The sequence below is a fragment of the Colias philodice genome, chromosome 12 (assembly GCF_061535455.1).
Source record: "Colias philodice isolate Cphi_HAF_F1 chromosome 12, ilColPhil1 Martin Lab GWU primary, whole genome shotgun sequence".
NCBI lineage: Eukaryota > Metazoa > Arthropoda > Insecta > Lepidoptera > Pieridae > Colias > Colias philodice.
In genome coordinates, this window is record NC_143097.1 from 9,989,781 (window position 1) to 10,005,000 (window position 15,220).

The 15,220-nt window shown below is 34.3% G+C and overlaps 1 long non-coding RNA gene across 1 annotated transcript in view; it reads right to left on the reverse strand.

The window, feature by feature from the left end:
- LOC149484244 (uncharacterized) overlaps window positions 1-15,220 on the reverse strand; it is a 135,245-nt gene that overhangs the window by 21,514 nt on the left and 98,511 nt on the right. The window lies entirely within an intron of this gene.

Genomic DNA, 15,220 nt, shown 5'->3' on the forward strand with positions numbered 1-15,220 from the left:
TTTTCAAAGAAAAACCCGCATAGTTCCCGTTCCCGTGGGATTTCCGGGATAAAACCTAGCCTATGTTACTCGTGGATAATGTAGCTTTCGAATGGTGAAAGAATTTTTAAAATCGGTCCAGTAGTTTATGAGCCTATTCATTACAATCAAACAAACAAACAAACAAAGTTTTCCTCTTTATAATATTAGTGTAGATAGTGTAGATATAATAATCGCTGTCTATAACTAGATATATTAACTAATTCTAGTGATAAATCTATAAATTAATGCCTATAATTCAACAGAAAGACGCCAATTCTGTAACATCCTTTTCCAAACCTCGTCACCATTCAAACTGCAAAAAAACTAACTACTACGAACGTAAATAAAAAAATACAGTCGTCATTGGTGCCACATGCGAATATGAATGGTCGGCAAATATTTAATGGCTTCCCAGTGGTTCATTCATTTAGTCACTGCACAGTGACTCACGCGCATATCTTAGTGGGTTACAGGAAATCTAATCATTTACATTGATATACCGAGATACCGATAAATCTGACTAGATAATATATAAACTTGTTAGAGATATAGTGGTTTTAATTTCTCGTTTTTTGAGTAAACTTGTCTTATACTACGAGATTGTAGCCAAATAATGTTATGCAATATGTATTTGGTTGGTATTTGCTAATTAAAATGATTTTAAATTAAAATTTGAATAAAAATACATAATAGGAAGTGCGTAGTAAACGTTCATGTTCCTAAGGTATTATAACTAGAACTTTGCAATGTAATATTTAAACATTAATTTTCACCTAAAATCAACTAAATGAATAACAATCTAATTAATAGACGATGTTGAGATAAAACGGGTCTAAAGAAGACAAACGACCAACCCAAACATTAACTCATTTATTAAATAACAATTCCCGTTAAATTGGCTTCCCGATTCCCAAAAAACATCTTAACATAAAAAAGCAGCTGTCTTTCCTTGCTTATCTGTTATCTTTGTCGTCGAAAACCTTTCAACAGGTCCGTTAGTTAATTGGCCAATAATTATCGTAAAAAGAGACCTTCGTTAGAGATGTCTTTTGGAGATTTTAACAGGAAAATAATAGCTCCAGTTTTATAACACCCCGTTAAAAATCTTCGTCCTTTTTACGAGGGCATAAAACATTTTGTTATTGACAACAAATCAATAACAAAATATTTTAAATCTGTTATTGATAACAAATCAATAACAAAATGTTTTTATGCCGTCGTAATCATTTTGTTGTTGATAACATCCATACTTATAATATTATAAATGCGAAAGTAACTCTGTCTGTCTGTCTGTTACTCAATCACGCCTAAACTACTGAACCAATTTGCATGAAATTTGGTATGGAGATATTTTGATACCCGAGAAAGGACATAGGCTACCTTTTATTGCGAAATATGTACCACGGGCGAAGCCGGGGCGGACCTCTAGTTTGAAATATTAAAACGTAATACACAAATCTTTAATTTGAGATTCAGCAACTACTTGCAGGGCATGAAATGAAAATTGTCCATTGCGATTTGTGATTAAAAATATAATTGTCCATTGCGATTTGTGATTAAAAATATAAACATGAAAGGCAATACATTAAAAAAAAATAGCAAAAGAAAGTCACAACGCTAAGTAGCGATTTCTTTCAACCCTTTCAACACATACGTAAAAGCAATGAACTAAACGTGAGTGAAAAACATGTTATACGTAATTAGCCAATAATATGTATCCAGCCCTTAATTTGTCTATACTCCCGAACCCAATCCTACCAAAACTAAATTACTAGGTCAAGTCTATAAATAGCATCACTAAGATCACCACAAAAGCACGCAAGTCTCAATTAAGAGATTACCATTCCACTCAATGGAGGAGTGTCAACTCAATTGTGTTTTAGGAGGTCAGCCCAATAGAGGCGGACCTTGACTCTGAACTAGTGCTGTCGTTCGTTATGTAACTGCGGAAGGTTTGGACATCCTGATGTAATAAATGTTGGAGGCTTGATAGATTTCGTTAATGTTATGTGTGAATCGTGTCCAGCGGGATCCAGGAAAATCGACTGAAAGTGTGTTAAATTAGTTAAGATTTATATTTGAGTATAGGCATAGCACATTGAATTACAAATGTATTAGGGTAAAAGTATGTGCTTTCCCATCGAAATTTCTTTGCTTTTGACTTATTTACTGTATGGCGATGAAATCTACTTGCGTAAACCATACCAAATTACCATCTACTGAATTCTTAAATTCATTCAAGAACTCTTGAATCTAATTTGGAGTAATTATTGAAAGTATGACAGTCTATTGTAACCAATACCGTAGTTACTATAAATGTGTCGTAGTTACTGAAATTGATAAATATGAACCAAATACGAGTCTAGCAAAATTGAATCAAGTCGAATAGTTCACATGAGATGACTAACGCCATAGTCCCGCGGCTATAATAATTAGTATGATTATAACAGTCTAATGATGTCACTTAACAATGAGCTCTGTTAGGTTTGATTCATAAAAATATGGACGTTTCTAAACTTTAACCTGGTTAGTCAGAGATATATGTTCTAAATACATACATTGATGTTATTAACTAAAGTTAAAGTAGTACTAATAATATAAAAGCAGTCTCTTTATCCGTTACGCTTTCACGATTGTGAATTGAACTACACCATCGATTTGTATACAATTTGGAATAAAAGCCCAGGATAAAAACAAAAGTTTTAGCTCCTGGGTTTTTAAAGTTTTGTCAGTTTGTATTTGAGTAGCTGTAGTACAAGGAAAACGGAGATTTCAAATCGTCTTTTCCTTATATCACTGATTGATATTATTGGTATGATGACGTACATTATTAGGTTAAGTAAGCAAAACGGATCATCATTTTTTTATAATCGTAGCATCTAAATAAAAAAAGTAAACTTTGCATGCTGTTGCCTCAGCTTCTTGGCTTTATTGAAGTTTACGTATTAGACTACAAGCCCGCATAGGACAAAAATATGGGTCAAATGAACCACCAGCGGACATATCTAGAACGATAGCAGAGCAAAAAATAATAAGATTCATCACTATGCCGTCACTTGTAAGCTGTCCAACTGAGTGCAGATGAGAATTGAAAAGTACAGGTAGACTCGGTAAATTTTGGTCATATATTTTTGTACGGCATTCTTAACCATCGATAGATCTATTAAAAATAATAAGAAACCGCTCAGTGCCGTACAAAAATGGTGGTCCACCAAGTCGGAATTTTTATTTAATTTCCGAGAGTTACCGGGGGTAAATTTGGTCATTTGGATGAATCCAAGCTCTCCAATCTCCATACATAATATGTAACTACATAATATGCCAAAGAACCAAGCAAGTTTGTTGGTAGTTACCAAGGTCAATTCTTCAATTTGAAGATCCTTATCCCAAACCCTACCGGATAGAACCTATCTAAACTGGCAATAAATTTAATATATTTATTATTTATGATAGTATCTACGTATTACATCATAATTCATATCGTATCACCATGACGTAACATTCGTTGATTGTGAAACTGAATCTAGTCTGTCTTTGGGTTAAATAATTTCGTTTGTTTTCATAAAAGTTGAGATCACGTTTAAAATAACATTTGCTGGAATAACCGTGTCATGTGCATATTGTTCTACTGTTTGTGATTTTTATTAAGTAGATACTAGCTGTGCTCCGCGGTTTAGCCCGCAGTGCTCCGCTCCTGTTGGTGTTAGCGAGATGATATATAGCTTACTAGATTTCCGCCCGCGGCTTCGCCCGCGTTTTCAAAGGAAAACCCGCATAGTTCCCGTTCCCGTGGGATTTCCGGGATAAAACCTATCCTATGTGTTAATCCAAGTTACCCTCTATATGTGTGCTAAATTTCATTGTAATCGGTTCAGTAGTTTTTACGTGAAAGAGTAACAAACATCCATACATCCATACATCCATACATCCTTACAAACTTTCGCCTTTATAATAGTATTAAGAAGATAGCCTTCCTCGATAAATGGGCTATCTAACACCGAAAGAATTTTTCAATTCGATCCATTAGTTCCCAAGATTAGCGCGTTCAAACAAACAAACAAACTCTTCATCTTTTTAATATTAGTATAGATTTGTAGAGATATCTGAATCATCTATTGTACGTATATTAGCGTCAACATCTTTATTAAAATTAATTGCGAAGATTCCTAGAATAGTTCTTATATCAATGGTTTTCCTCACATGTGTAGAAGGCGACAAGCAAACATACCTAGACTAGACAAAATATGGACTTAAAATAAATTCTAGGAATTGAAGCTGCTAACGGATTGACGTAATTCGAGAACATAAGTCAATCATTGCACAATGAAAAAAAAACCTGTACTTAAATATAAAATAATTCAATTTACAGTTGCCTAATAAAGAACACGAAATTCATGCCCAAAAATTGAAATACAACCAGTTAAATCCATTCCATGTTCATTCATCCACCAAGCCACAAAATCAAAACAATCTCAATACCACGAAATAATACAACACATAACAAAAATAAAGCCAGTACACACTTTCTCCAGTCGCAAAGGCAATATCGAAAGGGCCAGCGCAAATGCCACAGCACGCACCCCCCGCTTTACGAGCTTGCATTCTTTACAACGCTTCAATAATTCATGCGACCCTATCGTTTTACGATTCCAATAAAGTCAGTACACATCGTCATTGCGTACCGCGATACGGAGACTAGCGATTTAGGACGAGTGGTGCGTTGTAAAACACAACTTACGTCGTTTTGGTGTTCGTCAATTGTATGTTATTGTTTTAAGACGACGTCACTGGATGTAAATGTATCGGTGAGTATAAATGAAATCAAAATGCGTGCGAGACATGTTTTGGAAAAGCATACAAGCAGGTAAAAGCTGTTCTACAATTTATTCCGATTAGACATGAGATTCAATCTCGCATTGATTTAATTTACATATTTTACATGTTTTTTATTATGTAATCTGTAATTATAATCAAATCTAATTCCTATCCATTAACGAAAAACTTCAAAAATGTCAGCTATGCACTTCACCACTGTACGACGGTTAAAGTTAAAACTATCTGCATAATGAACCATCTATTAATGAGGTATTTGCACCTGCCCGAAGCCATAGAAATGACCTATTATTATTATGATGCTTATATCCGTCATAGTGTACGTTGACCTTACTCGGGGCAGATAAAAAACGTAATGAGCTACGTTATACCTCATGTAGTAGCCAACAGCTTGTGATTAGTGTCTATTTATACAAGCCGCTCGCCCCCGGTTCACGCTGCCTTGCCCCGGGATAAAAAGGCTATGTCACGTTGGAATTATGTGGCTTTGAATTAATAGACTTTTTTAAACATTTTAGACGAATAAAAATGACAGACAAAATTACAAAAAAAAAAAACAAATATCCCTATTTTTATATTATGTCTAGATATGTTTGTAAGTTCAGGGCTTATCGAAAGGTTAAATTTACTTCAACACAAGAATAATTTTGCAATATAGACAAGTGTATTATTTTGATCAAATCTCGCATTAAAGCTAACAATGCATTGGCTTTCCTGTTAAAAGATCGCGTCTGTAATACCTAATCGTTAATACCACATTCAATGCTTCAAAATTCCTTTAAAACCCAGTAGCACATTTGAGACATATGCTTATGAGTCAACGTTTTGTCGCTAAGCATAAAAAGTTGTTACTATTATCGGATTCAGACTTCTATGGAAAATTATTCACTCAGGTTCCAAATCTTACTCATAAATAACTTGTTATTTTTTATGTCGTATCAATCATAATTGCTTAAATCCTGTTGATAAGTCATCTTCAATTTAAATATTCGACCAAATTTTCCACTCCCGAAATAATATAGTTCAAATCTACGCAAGCAAAGGTTCACTATCTTACTACACTGACATACGATCTAAACAATTTAGTTAAATTTTGCTAAATATAAAAAAAAAATATAGAAATTCCTCTCCTCTGCTCCCATAGCTAAATATACACGAAAATGTTCTTTTTACTCGCCTGAGACGGGCTGAAATGGTCTTTTAACTCGCCTGACGGCCTGCAAATTGTTCTCCTGTACCTATCCAACTATACTCCACAATCATAGTATTCGATCTAGCTTTCGCACGCATAAAATTCCTCAACCCTGTACCTATCCAACCATAATTCACCGTGTACTTTTCACTCGGCTGTTGCACGCCTGAATGTAAAAGAAACTTCTAGAAATTCCACTCTTATGGCCTTTTCTATACTCTTCATATTCCCTTTCCCATACTACTATAGGTAAGGTATACTACCACCATGGACTTTGTACCCGGCTGACTCAAACCGCACACCACACATTCCTAGAACACGCACGCCGGAATGTCGCCGTCCGGTTATATAATTAGCTAATTACCGCGAATCGATTACATGCCATACGCTTTGGTAACATTGTGACGACTTTATCGAAGTGCTTACAACTGCACATTGATGGTAAACGTTTTAAACTCTGGGCTGATACTATATCAACCCTGAAAAGCAAGGAGACGTAAATCCATACTATAATAATATTAAAATGCGAAAGTAACTGTGTCTGTCTGTTACTCAATCACGACTTAACTACTGAACCAATTTGCATGAAATTTGGTATAGAGATATTTTGATACCTGAGAAAGGACATAGGCTACTTTTTACCCCGGGACATAGTCACGTTTTATTCCGGAAATCCCACGGGAACGGGAACTATGCGGGCTTTTCTTTGACTGCGCTGGCGATATCGCGGGTGGAAAGCTAGTTCATAATATTTTGTCGATTTTTAGTTAGGTACCCCAATATTTATGTTACTCACATGCAGCCGGTAAATTAAAAATAAATCAATGTTTACATTTTACAATAGAAACAAGCAGATCATTTTCAAAAGCCTATTCAGTCATCCGATCTTCAAAGACATTTCGTCTGATATCGAATTCGTAATATATTCCATATGAAAACAATCAATTACAACTTCCAAAGTAAAAACAATGATTGCCAATACAAACTCAAAACATTGGAACCAATTCATTTACATTCTCGACACTTCAAACGAAGCGTTTACAAACAAAAATTTCCGCTACAAAAAGTCCCTTCTATATTTCATTGTACTTCAAAAAAGCACTTCCTTAAGGACCGTGACTAACAAGCTCAATTCGCGATCATAGAGCCAAATGCCCGGCCGACACGCACTTTACCGTTTTTTGTGCAAACACATTGTTGTTAAAACAATTAATCGTCGGTACGTACCTGTAGTCGTTTACCATGGTTTGCTACGTCGCCTTAATTGGTGCAATAACGGTTTTGTTCGTAAAGGGATCTTGGTGTTTCTATTTATACATGTATTTGTTTTGTTCAGGTTTACGTGAACGGATAATTAGAAGCTCAAATTAACTCTTAAGTGGGGACTCTGAACTCTGGACAGACATAACACACGACATTGACCGGAAAGAGTCAAATAATAGTGTGCTTTCATTTACTATCAAGTTATATTTGTAGTAGAAGAAGAGTCACAAAGGATAAGTAGCGACACAGCAAATACAAGACATGGCTTTTGATAGATATGTTACGGCTAAAGGTAGGTGTGAACATAAACTTAAGATTATCCGGCTAAACTTGGGTTTATCTTCGAGAAGCAGCTAAAGTTCGATAACATGTTTTTTTGCGTCGTGATATTCCATCTTTAGAAAGATTTAAAAGTTGCGCGTATTTAAAATGTCGGCGTTGCACAATCTCGAAATTACTATTATTTTTTAATAACGTTTTCGTGTCAAAATAGTAAACATTATTACATTATTACATTGTTTCCTTTTCCATTTCCTTCTACATTTTTAACCAAGGGCCTGCGGTTACACTTAAGTTTAGCCGGCTAAAGATAGAACAAACTAACATTAACACCTCGTCGAAAATAAACCTAAGTTTTGCCGGCTAATCTTAAGTTTATGTACTCACCTACCTTTAGCCGTATCAGATACACACCATATATTTTGGCCATTAAAAGATCTACCTAATTGTAGTTTGTGTACACTAGTTCTTAAGCATGTCCTGTACGATGACATGCATTTATAGTCAGCTAACCAAACCAAAAATTCAATTATAATATCAACTTTAACATTTAAAACATCGCCAAGATAAGGACAATCGAAATCCAACCAACCAATATTTCCCACCAATTGAAAGTTAATACCAAAACAAACATGCACCGTCCAGTACAACCCGACACATTTGAATAGTACTCAAAACGATCGCGGCCTTGAACTGAGTCGCTAGTATAAACATGAATCATTTATCACATCCGAATATTTGTGTAAGTACGCGAAGATATTTAAAATATTCACATTTTGATATAGAATATCACTATATTAAAATCCATACTTAATATTATAAATGCGAAAGTAAATTTGTCTGTCTGTCTGTTACTCAATCACGCCTAAACTACTGAACCAATTTGCATGAAATTTGGTATGGAGATATTTTGATACCCGAGAAAGGACATAGGCTACCTTTTATTGCGAAATATGTACCACGGGCGAAGCCGGAGCGGACCTCTAGTGTGAATATATATCTATCAGGTCACAATAACAAAAGATTTTGCGTGAAAGAGTAATAGTTTTTACATATTTATCTTTATATCACTTTTTACTTTATTCAAGAAAATGTTATTCGTGTAACAATAAATTGTAATAATGTACTCTAGGAAGAGCGAGATGTTCTAACACAAGCTATTAATGCTTAAAAGGATGTCTCAATGACTGATAAAATTGTAAACATATTTGTTACTGAATAAATATTTTTGATTTTGATTTTTTGATTTTGAAACAAATAATAATTTCAGCGATAGAAACTATATGTATGATAGTACATAGTTGGCAACTTGTATGTCACCAATTATAATTATCATAAGTAATAATTCATTGTTTAACTAAACCGGATGAGTCCCGACGCTTTACAATTTAAGGAAAAACGATCCGCAAATACAATGTACCTAAAACAAACTTATAAAAAATGTACGTGTCACCAAAAGTTTTTACGTTAAAACAAGACGAGTTAAGTAAACCCTTTGTTGTGAATAGGAAGTGTGACGACCTTGAGTTTCTAGTTCTACAATAAATGAAATAAATGAAAAACGCCAATTTAGTTCGCGTTTGGGAGGCCGCGAACCTCCGCAGGCCTCAGAGATCGTGAGCATATTTGTATGAAGGCATTTAACGATGCCATTAATATGTACCTTCGATTACTTGGTAACACACATGGTAACAAATGAACTCATGTGTAGATTGATTTCAAACCAGCTATCCATAAATAATCAAGGGTTTTTTATCATAAACGTACCATGTATCGATAAACGTTGTGTGGTTAACTTATGAATATTACAATCAATCAATACACTATTCATAACCATGTTTACATAACAAACATTTTACGAACAAAACTAATCTCAAACTTATTTTAAACTCAAAAATCTATCCTAATAAACTTCTTACTACCCTTATAACACGACCAAAACAAAGAGGTACCCTTAGATACGCAACACCTTACACCATGCTATATTATCATACATGCATTTCCAAATTAGCTTCATTATAATCTCTTAGTGAGAGAAAGTGATGCGTCTAGTCAGGCAGTCTGGTCGTGCGGGATTGCTGCGATCGTTTGATTACAACTGGTTATGTCGCGTGATTTTATGTTAGCCTGGTACCTACATCTGTAATATTATACATGCGAAAATGTGTATGTATGGATGTAGGTTACTTTTATTAGTCACGGTAAAATAGCTTTACCTATTTTAATGAAATACAGGTGTACATAGATTTTAATGTTTTACATTTCATGTTTCTTTGTTAGAAGTAAAAAAAACTTAGTACATACTTATACTTTATATAAATCATATCGGAATTCAAAATATGCCAAAAAACTAATCAAATTCCATCGCTCACAACAATCTTAAATTCAATACAATACAAAAATTTTATTTCCTGGAAAATCAATCGTCTATGACTGACGAAAAAATCGATTTCAAAGTGAAACATCATTTAATTGCAAAAACTTCAGTCTTATTTTAGCTCCGTCGTGCATGAGTACAATTTCTGGGAAATAAGATCATTTCGATTCGAATCAATTTATCTTTATTCTTCGAAACGTGTGTCTCGCGAAACCTATTCAGTACAGTAAACGTATTTGTAATTAAATCTGACATCAGATCTCGGCGCGAAGTTATTTCGGTTGCGGCTTACGGCACCGTTTTATTGGCTCTCCTTTGATATTTTATACGTTTGAATTTTTCATTCACCGCTATGACATGTGTGTAATAAATACTAATATTTTCATTTTATATTGATTTATATTCAACAAACATTCATTTCATTTTAATTCACTATATGTATTGTTATCATTTACAATCTGTTACAAAATACTACGAGTACCAAATGTTATGGTACCACGATTTAGTACAAAACCTAGGTATGCGGGTCAGTTAGTCGAATGTCTAGCTAGGTCTCAGGTGGTGGGCGACCTTGTGCCTATTTTGGCGATTGGCCGTGCCTGCACGCTGACTCAGCCGCACCCACGCTTAGCTGTCACCTAATATACTCGAGTTAAACCGGCATGACCAAATATGGTACGAGATTCCTTGCTCAAGTATCAGCGTAGTACATAGATAAGGAATACAACTCTCGTAGCTATGACTACCAATAATAGAATACTACTATGAAATAAGGAAAATAATATAACACCAAACACTTCAATAGAAAGTACCATATTAAGCTTTCCGTGAAATAGCGTGCAATAACTTTCTAAGTAATGTTTGATAGAAGATAATAGAGGAAACTATTCACATCAAAATCATTGCATATCATAAGTTCGTACAAACGTACAAATATACAATTGGGTTTTTCAAACGTAATAAGTTAAACAAATGAAACTCCGGCTCAAATAGAAACATTAAACTGACTGCGGCAAACGTCAAGCGTCTCTTTTTACACTAACAAGAAACGAAATTAGACTCGCATAGTTTTATTACAATAACAAAAACGCGCAACTCTCAGGATAACTATTAACTGAGCTAATATCCTTCAAGAATGCAAGGAAGCAAGAGTGACAAATCAAGACATTGAATATGAAACAAGAAGATAACGAGGTGAGGTCAATAACCCGCTCGCGTCACTCTCGCGTTGAATGATGTAATGCTGTTTTAATTTATTCGGTTTTTCTTATCCTTAGCATTTATTTGTTTTTAAATAATTCACAAACAAAAAATTATTAATGTATTGTAGGTATATGTCGAGATCCGAGACCGTTGTGTACACCTTAATTTAGTCGAGTAATTTAGTCGTAAATTTGTAACTTTTTGTTATTTTGTCATTTCATTCATCCGAATTGAAAATTTCCGATTCGGTTCGCGTACTGGTTAGTATTTACAAAGCCCATTACTGGAAAATATCATATCATGCGTGTGTTTTTATATAAAAATATTTATAAGATATATATGTTTCTGACATGTTATTATGTTGTGTTGTTGTTATTTTTATAACAAGAAGTATTTATATGAAAGGGCAAATGCTTTCTTATTAAATTCTTTCATAAATGTTTATTATGTTCTGAAACTGTAATACGGTATAATAATATTTGTATACTGGTAACAAATATAGGTTAAACAATTAAAATAAATATTGAATTAGTGACATCTTATAATATAATAATAACACAGAAACACAGAAACAAAACCAAAACAAACTAAACGATCGCAGAGCCAGTTTCTCACACACATCTATGTGAATATTGTAATAAACAATCAAACGACTTTAATTAAAATAAGTAATACTTTAGCCATAAAAATTAATACACAGCTATAAAAGTACATAATATTAAAACTTTTTTGCGTGTTAACATCGCACTTATTATAAAGACTTTTTTATAGCACAACTAATTAAAATATTCTAGCTTCGAATATAATAAGTAAAAACAATTATTTTTCATTAAAATATATAAGATAGTGTAACGAAACAATTTTCTAAACGGCTCTGCCATTGTTTGTAACGACGTATCACCCTTCATAGATATGAAGGATTAGGGCTAGCAATTACCGCTGTTATTACTTTAATTATAAGTTTTTATACAGTGTCTCCTGACTTTCATCAAAACAACATGACAGACAAGTTTGGGATCCTTATATTCTATACTAATCTGTAACGAAAAACTTTACAAACCTTATTTTCAAACAACTATCTAATATACTGCTACAATTTGCACTTATCCCTACTAATATTATAAATGCGAAAGTAACTCTGTCTGTCTGTCTGTTACGCTTTCCCGCTTAAAAATCTCAACCGATTTTGATGAAATTTGGCACAGACAATCTTTAGACCCTGAGAAAGAACATAGGCTACCTTTTATCAAAACACCACGCGGGTGAAGCCGCGGGCGGAAGCTAGTTTCCTATAAAATACATCTACTACATAACAAAAACAACCTCAACCCGAAACGCACTCCACTCCATTACACTCCATAAACGTTCACAACAAGAAAGTACTCTACAACATTTTGCAATATGCATCCCTTAAAAAAGGCATGTTTAACAAATCGTTGGCAGCCCTACGGCGCACACCGTCACGCTACACTTTGCCGGGCGAGGCGGTTGCGCGAACGTGCAAAAAGCGCAGAGCAACGCCCGCGAGCACGCCCTTGAACTTGGACGACACGTGCCGTGGTACGTAGTGTCCACAATTATCTAGCACCTGTGCAACTAGATAATGGAGCTATTAGGGCTGGCCCTCGAGAGAAATCCGCTGAAATGACGAGCCCAGCAACACGTCCCTTACTCGAATATAATGCGGAAAGTCAGATGGCTAAACGCGGTAACAAAACTAGTTAGAAAAGGGTAGCACATAGGAGACCATTAACACGTATAACAAAAAAATATGCTAATATGATATAATAATAGTTAAGTAAAAAATTAGGCTTCAAATTAAAATGTTCACGGGTGTGTATTTCTGGAAACTTTTTAACGATATTCCAACACCTGTGATAATAGATAATACAGCAATTAAGTCTGAACAAAAAAACGTTAAACACAACAAACGTTACGTTTACGCGGTTGGCGCAGTGGTAAAGTTACTGCCTACTGAGCCGACGGTCCCGGGTTCGATCCCCGGTCAGGGCAAATATTTGTGTGATGAACTCAATTATTTGTTCTTGGGTCTGGGTGTTATTATCTATATATGTATTTATAATATTATATTTATCGTCGCCTAGTACCCACAACACAAGCCTTAATTGAGCTTACTGTGGGACTAGGTCGATTTGTGTAATAATGTCCTATAATATTTATTTATTTATTATTATTTATTTTATTTATTTACTAGGAAAGCAGACGTAAACAAGGTAACTATGTGCATTGTGAATGAATTAAAAGTTGTTAAAATGTTGGATTAAAAGCTTTTAGAAGATTAAGTAGGGTAATGCAAAAATCATTAGTGTTGATGTAAATAAATATGCTATCTATTAGTAACCAAAGATTTACTTTAGTGAAAGTACCACTTAAACTATTAAACAATCACTATTAAACTGTGTGATAAATGACGATAAATCAAGTATTACCAGTAATGTTTTCCTCAAATTCTACATCAATGCAATTTAGTAAAAGAATGACAAAATAAACTATGATCGACTTTTACCTTTCATATTAGTAAGAGGTCGCGTCAACGACTTACCTTTTACTTTTTGACGTCAATCCCGAAAGCAGTTGTGGGCGGAAGCTCATAATTAACACAAATCTTTGGTTGACTAACGAAGATTAGTCATTAATTAAATACAATTTAAAATAGTATCAGTATCCGCACTGTCAATCATTCTTGTACCATCTAAGAATTAAATATAACGTCAAACGAATCAATAATGAATAGCTGCAAACCTCATTACTCAGGGAGACAAATCTCGAGAAGCAATCTCAATCTAGCTAAGACGAAACCGAACAGGCCGAAATGTAGACCAGGCCTCAGGGTATCGAACCCGGAACCAGTCGCAGACGGTAAATATTCTGAAAGTGAACAGTGCACTTTTTATTTGAGACACGTGTCACGACGAGTTATCAAAAATAAGACGTGATGCTATTCGGTCGAGTTGTTTACTATTTGCCAAAACTATGACGGTCAATCGGGCGTTTTTGGTGAATACAAAGTGTGAAAAACTTCGGTGTGATGACCCAATCGCGAGTTTAGCGGCTATAAACAAAAAGTCTCACTGTATTCATTATCGGTCATTCTATGACTATGCGCGATTAGCAGAAACTTGCTGGTCATGCGGGCCTCAAATTTAGGCATGGAAGCAAGAACAGTGATAGATCTTAAAAAAGACAATGGTATTCTAATCGTTTCAAATATGATGAAGGCGCATTTATGAGTAGAAGTAGTCAGACAATCTATACTTTTAATATGTAAAGCTGAACTTGACTGAGTTTTTCTTGAACGTCCCAATTTCAGAACCATTAGTCCATTAATCGATGAGGGCTCTATAATCACGCTAAGACCAATAGGAGCAGAGCAATGGTGCGGCTAAACAAGTTGTAATAAATAAACGTCAAGCTAATTAAACAATGGACTTGTGTGTAAGCAACTCGAGGAGGTAACTAGAACTTGCATTACAAGTGATCTATTTCGTAAGTTATTTACCCTGTGGTTTTGGCAAGCGGCTCCGTGAAGTCCATGAACTGATATTATGTTAAGTTTGACTTAGTCGGAACACGGAAACATTGCATGTCTAATTAATGTTTCAAAAGGATATATAATAAGTTCGTTAATATTTTTTATTTTTAGTTCACGTTTCGTTAATTTTGTATATTTATTAGATCGTCTTTTTTGTTACGTCATACTTTTATTCCTTATCTTAGTCTTGTGGTGTTTATTTTTAAAGTAAAGTTTTTATAGACGTTCTCGTTTTTGGTCAAATATATTTAAAAAAATATTATCTTATTAAGCAACTGAATCTATTATATACAGTAACATTTTTTATCCAACCAAGCAAAAACTATTCATTGAACATACGCGTGTCCCAAAAATTCTCATCGCCAATCCTTCTTTCTCTCAAATAAATTTACGACGACCAGTATAAATCTCTCAAATTATATTAGCTTTTTAATTTCAACTCTGAGATCATAAACAATTCGTAACAGAACATTGCTTTTATGTTAAAAGTAACACGTCC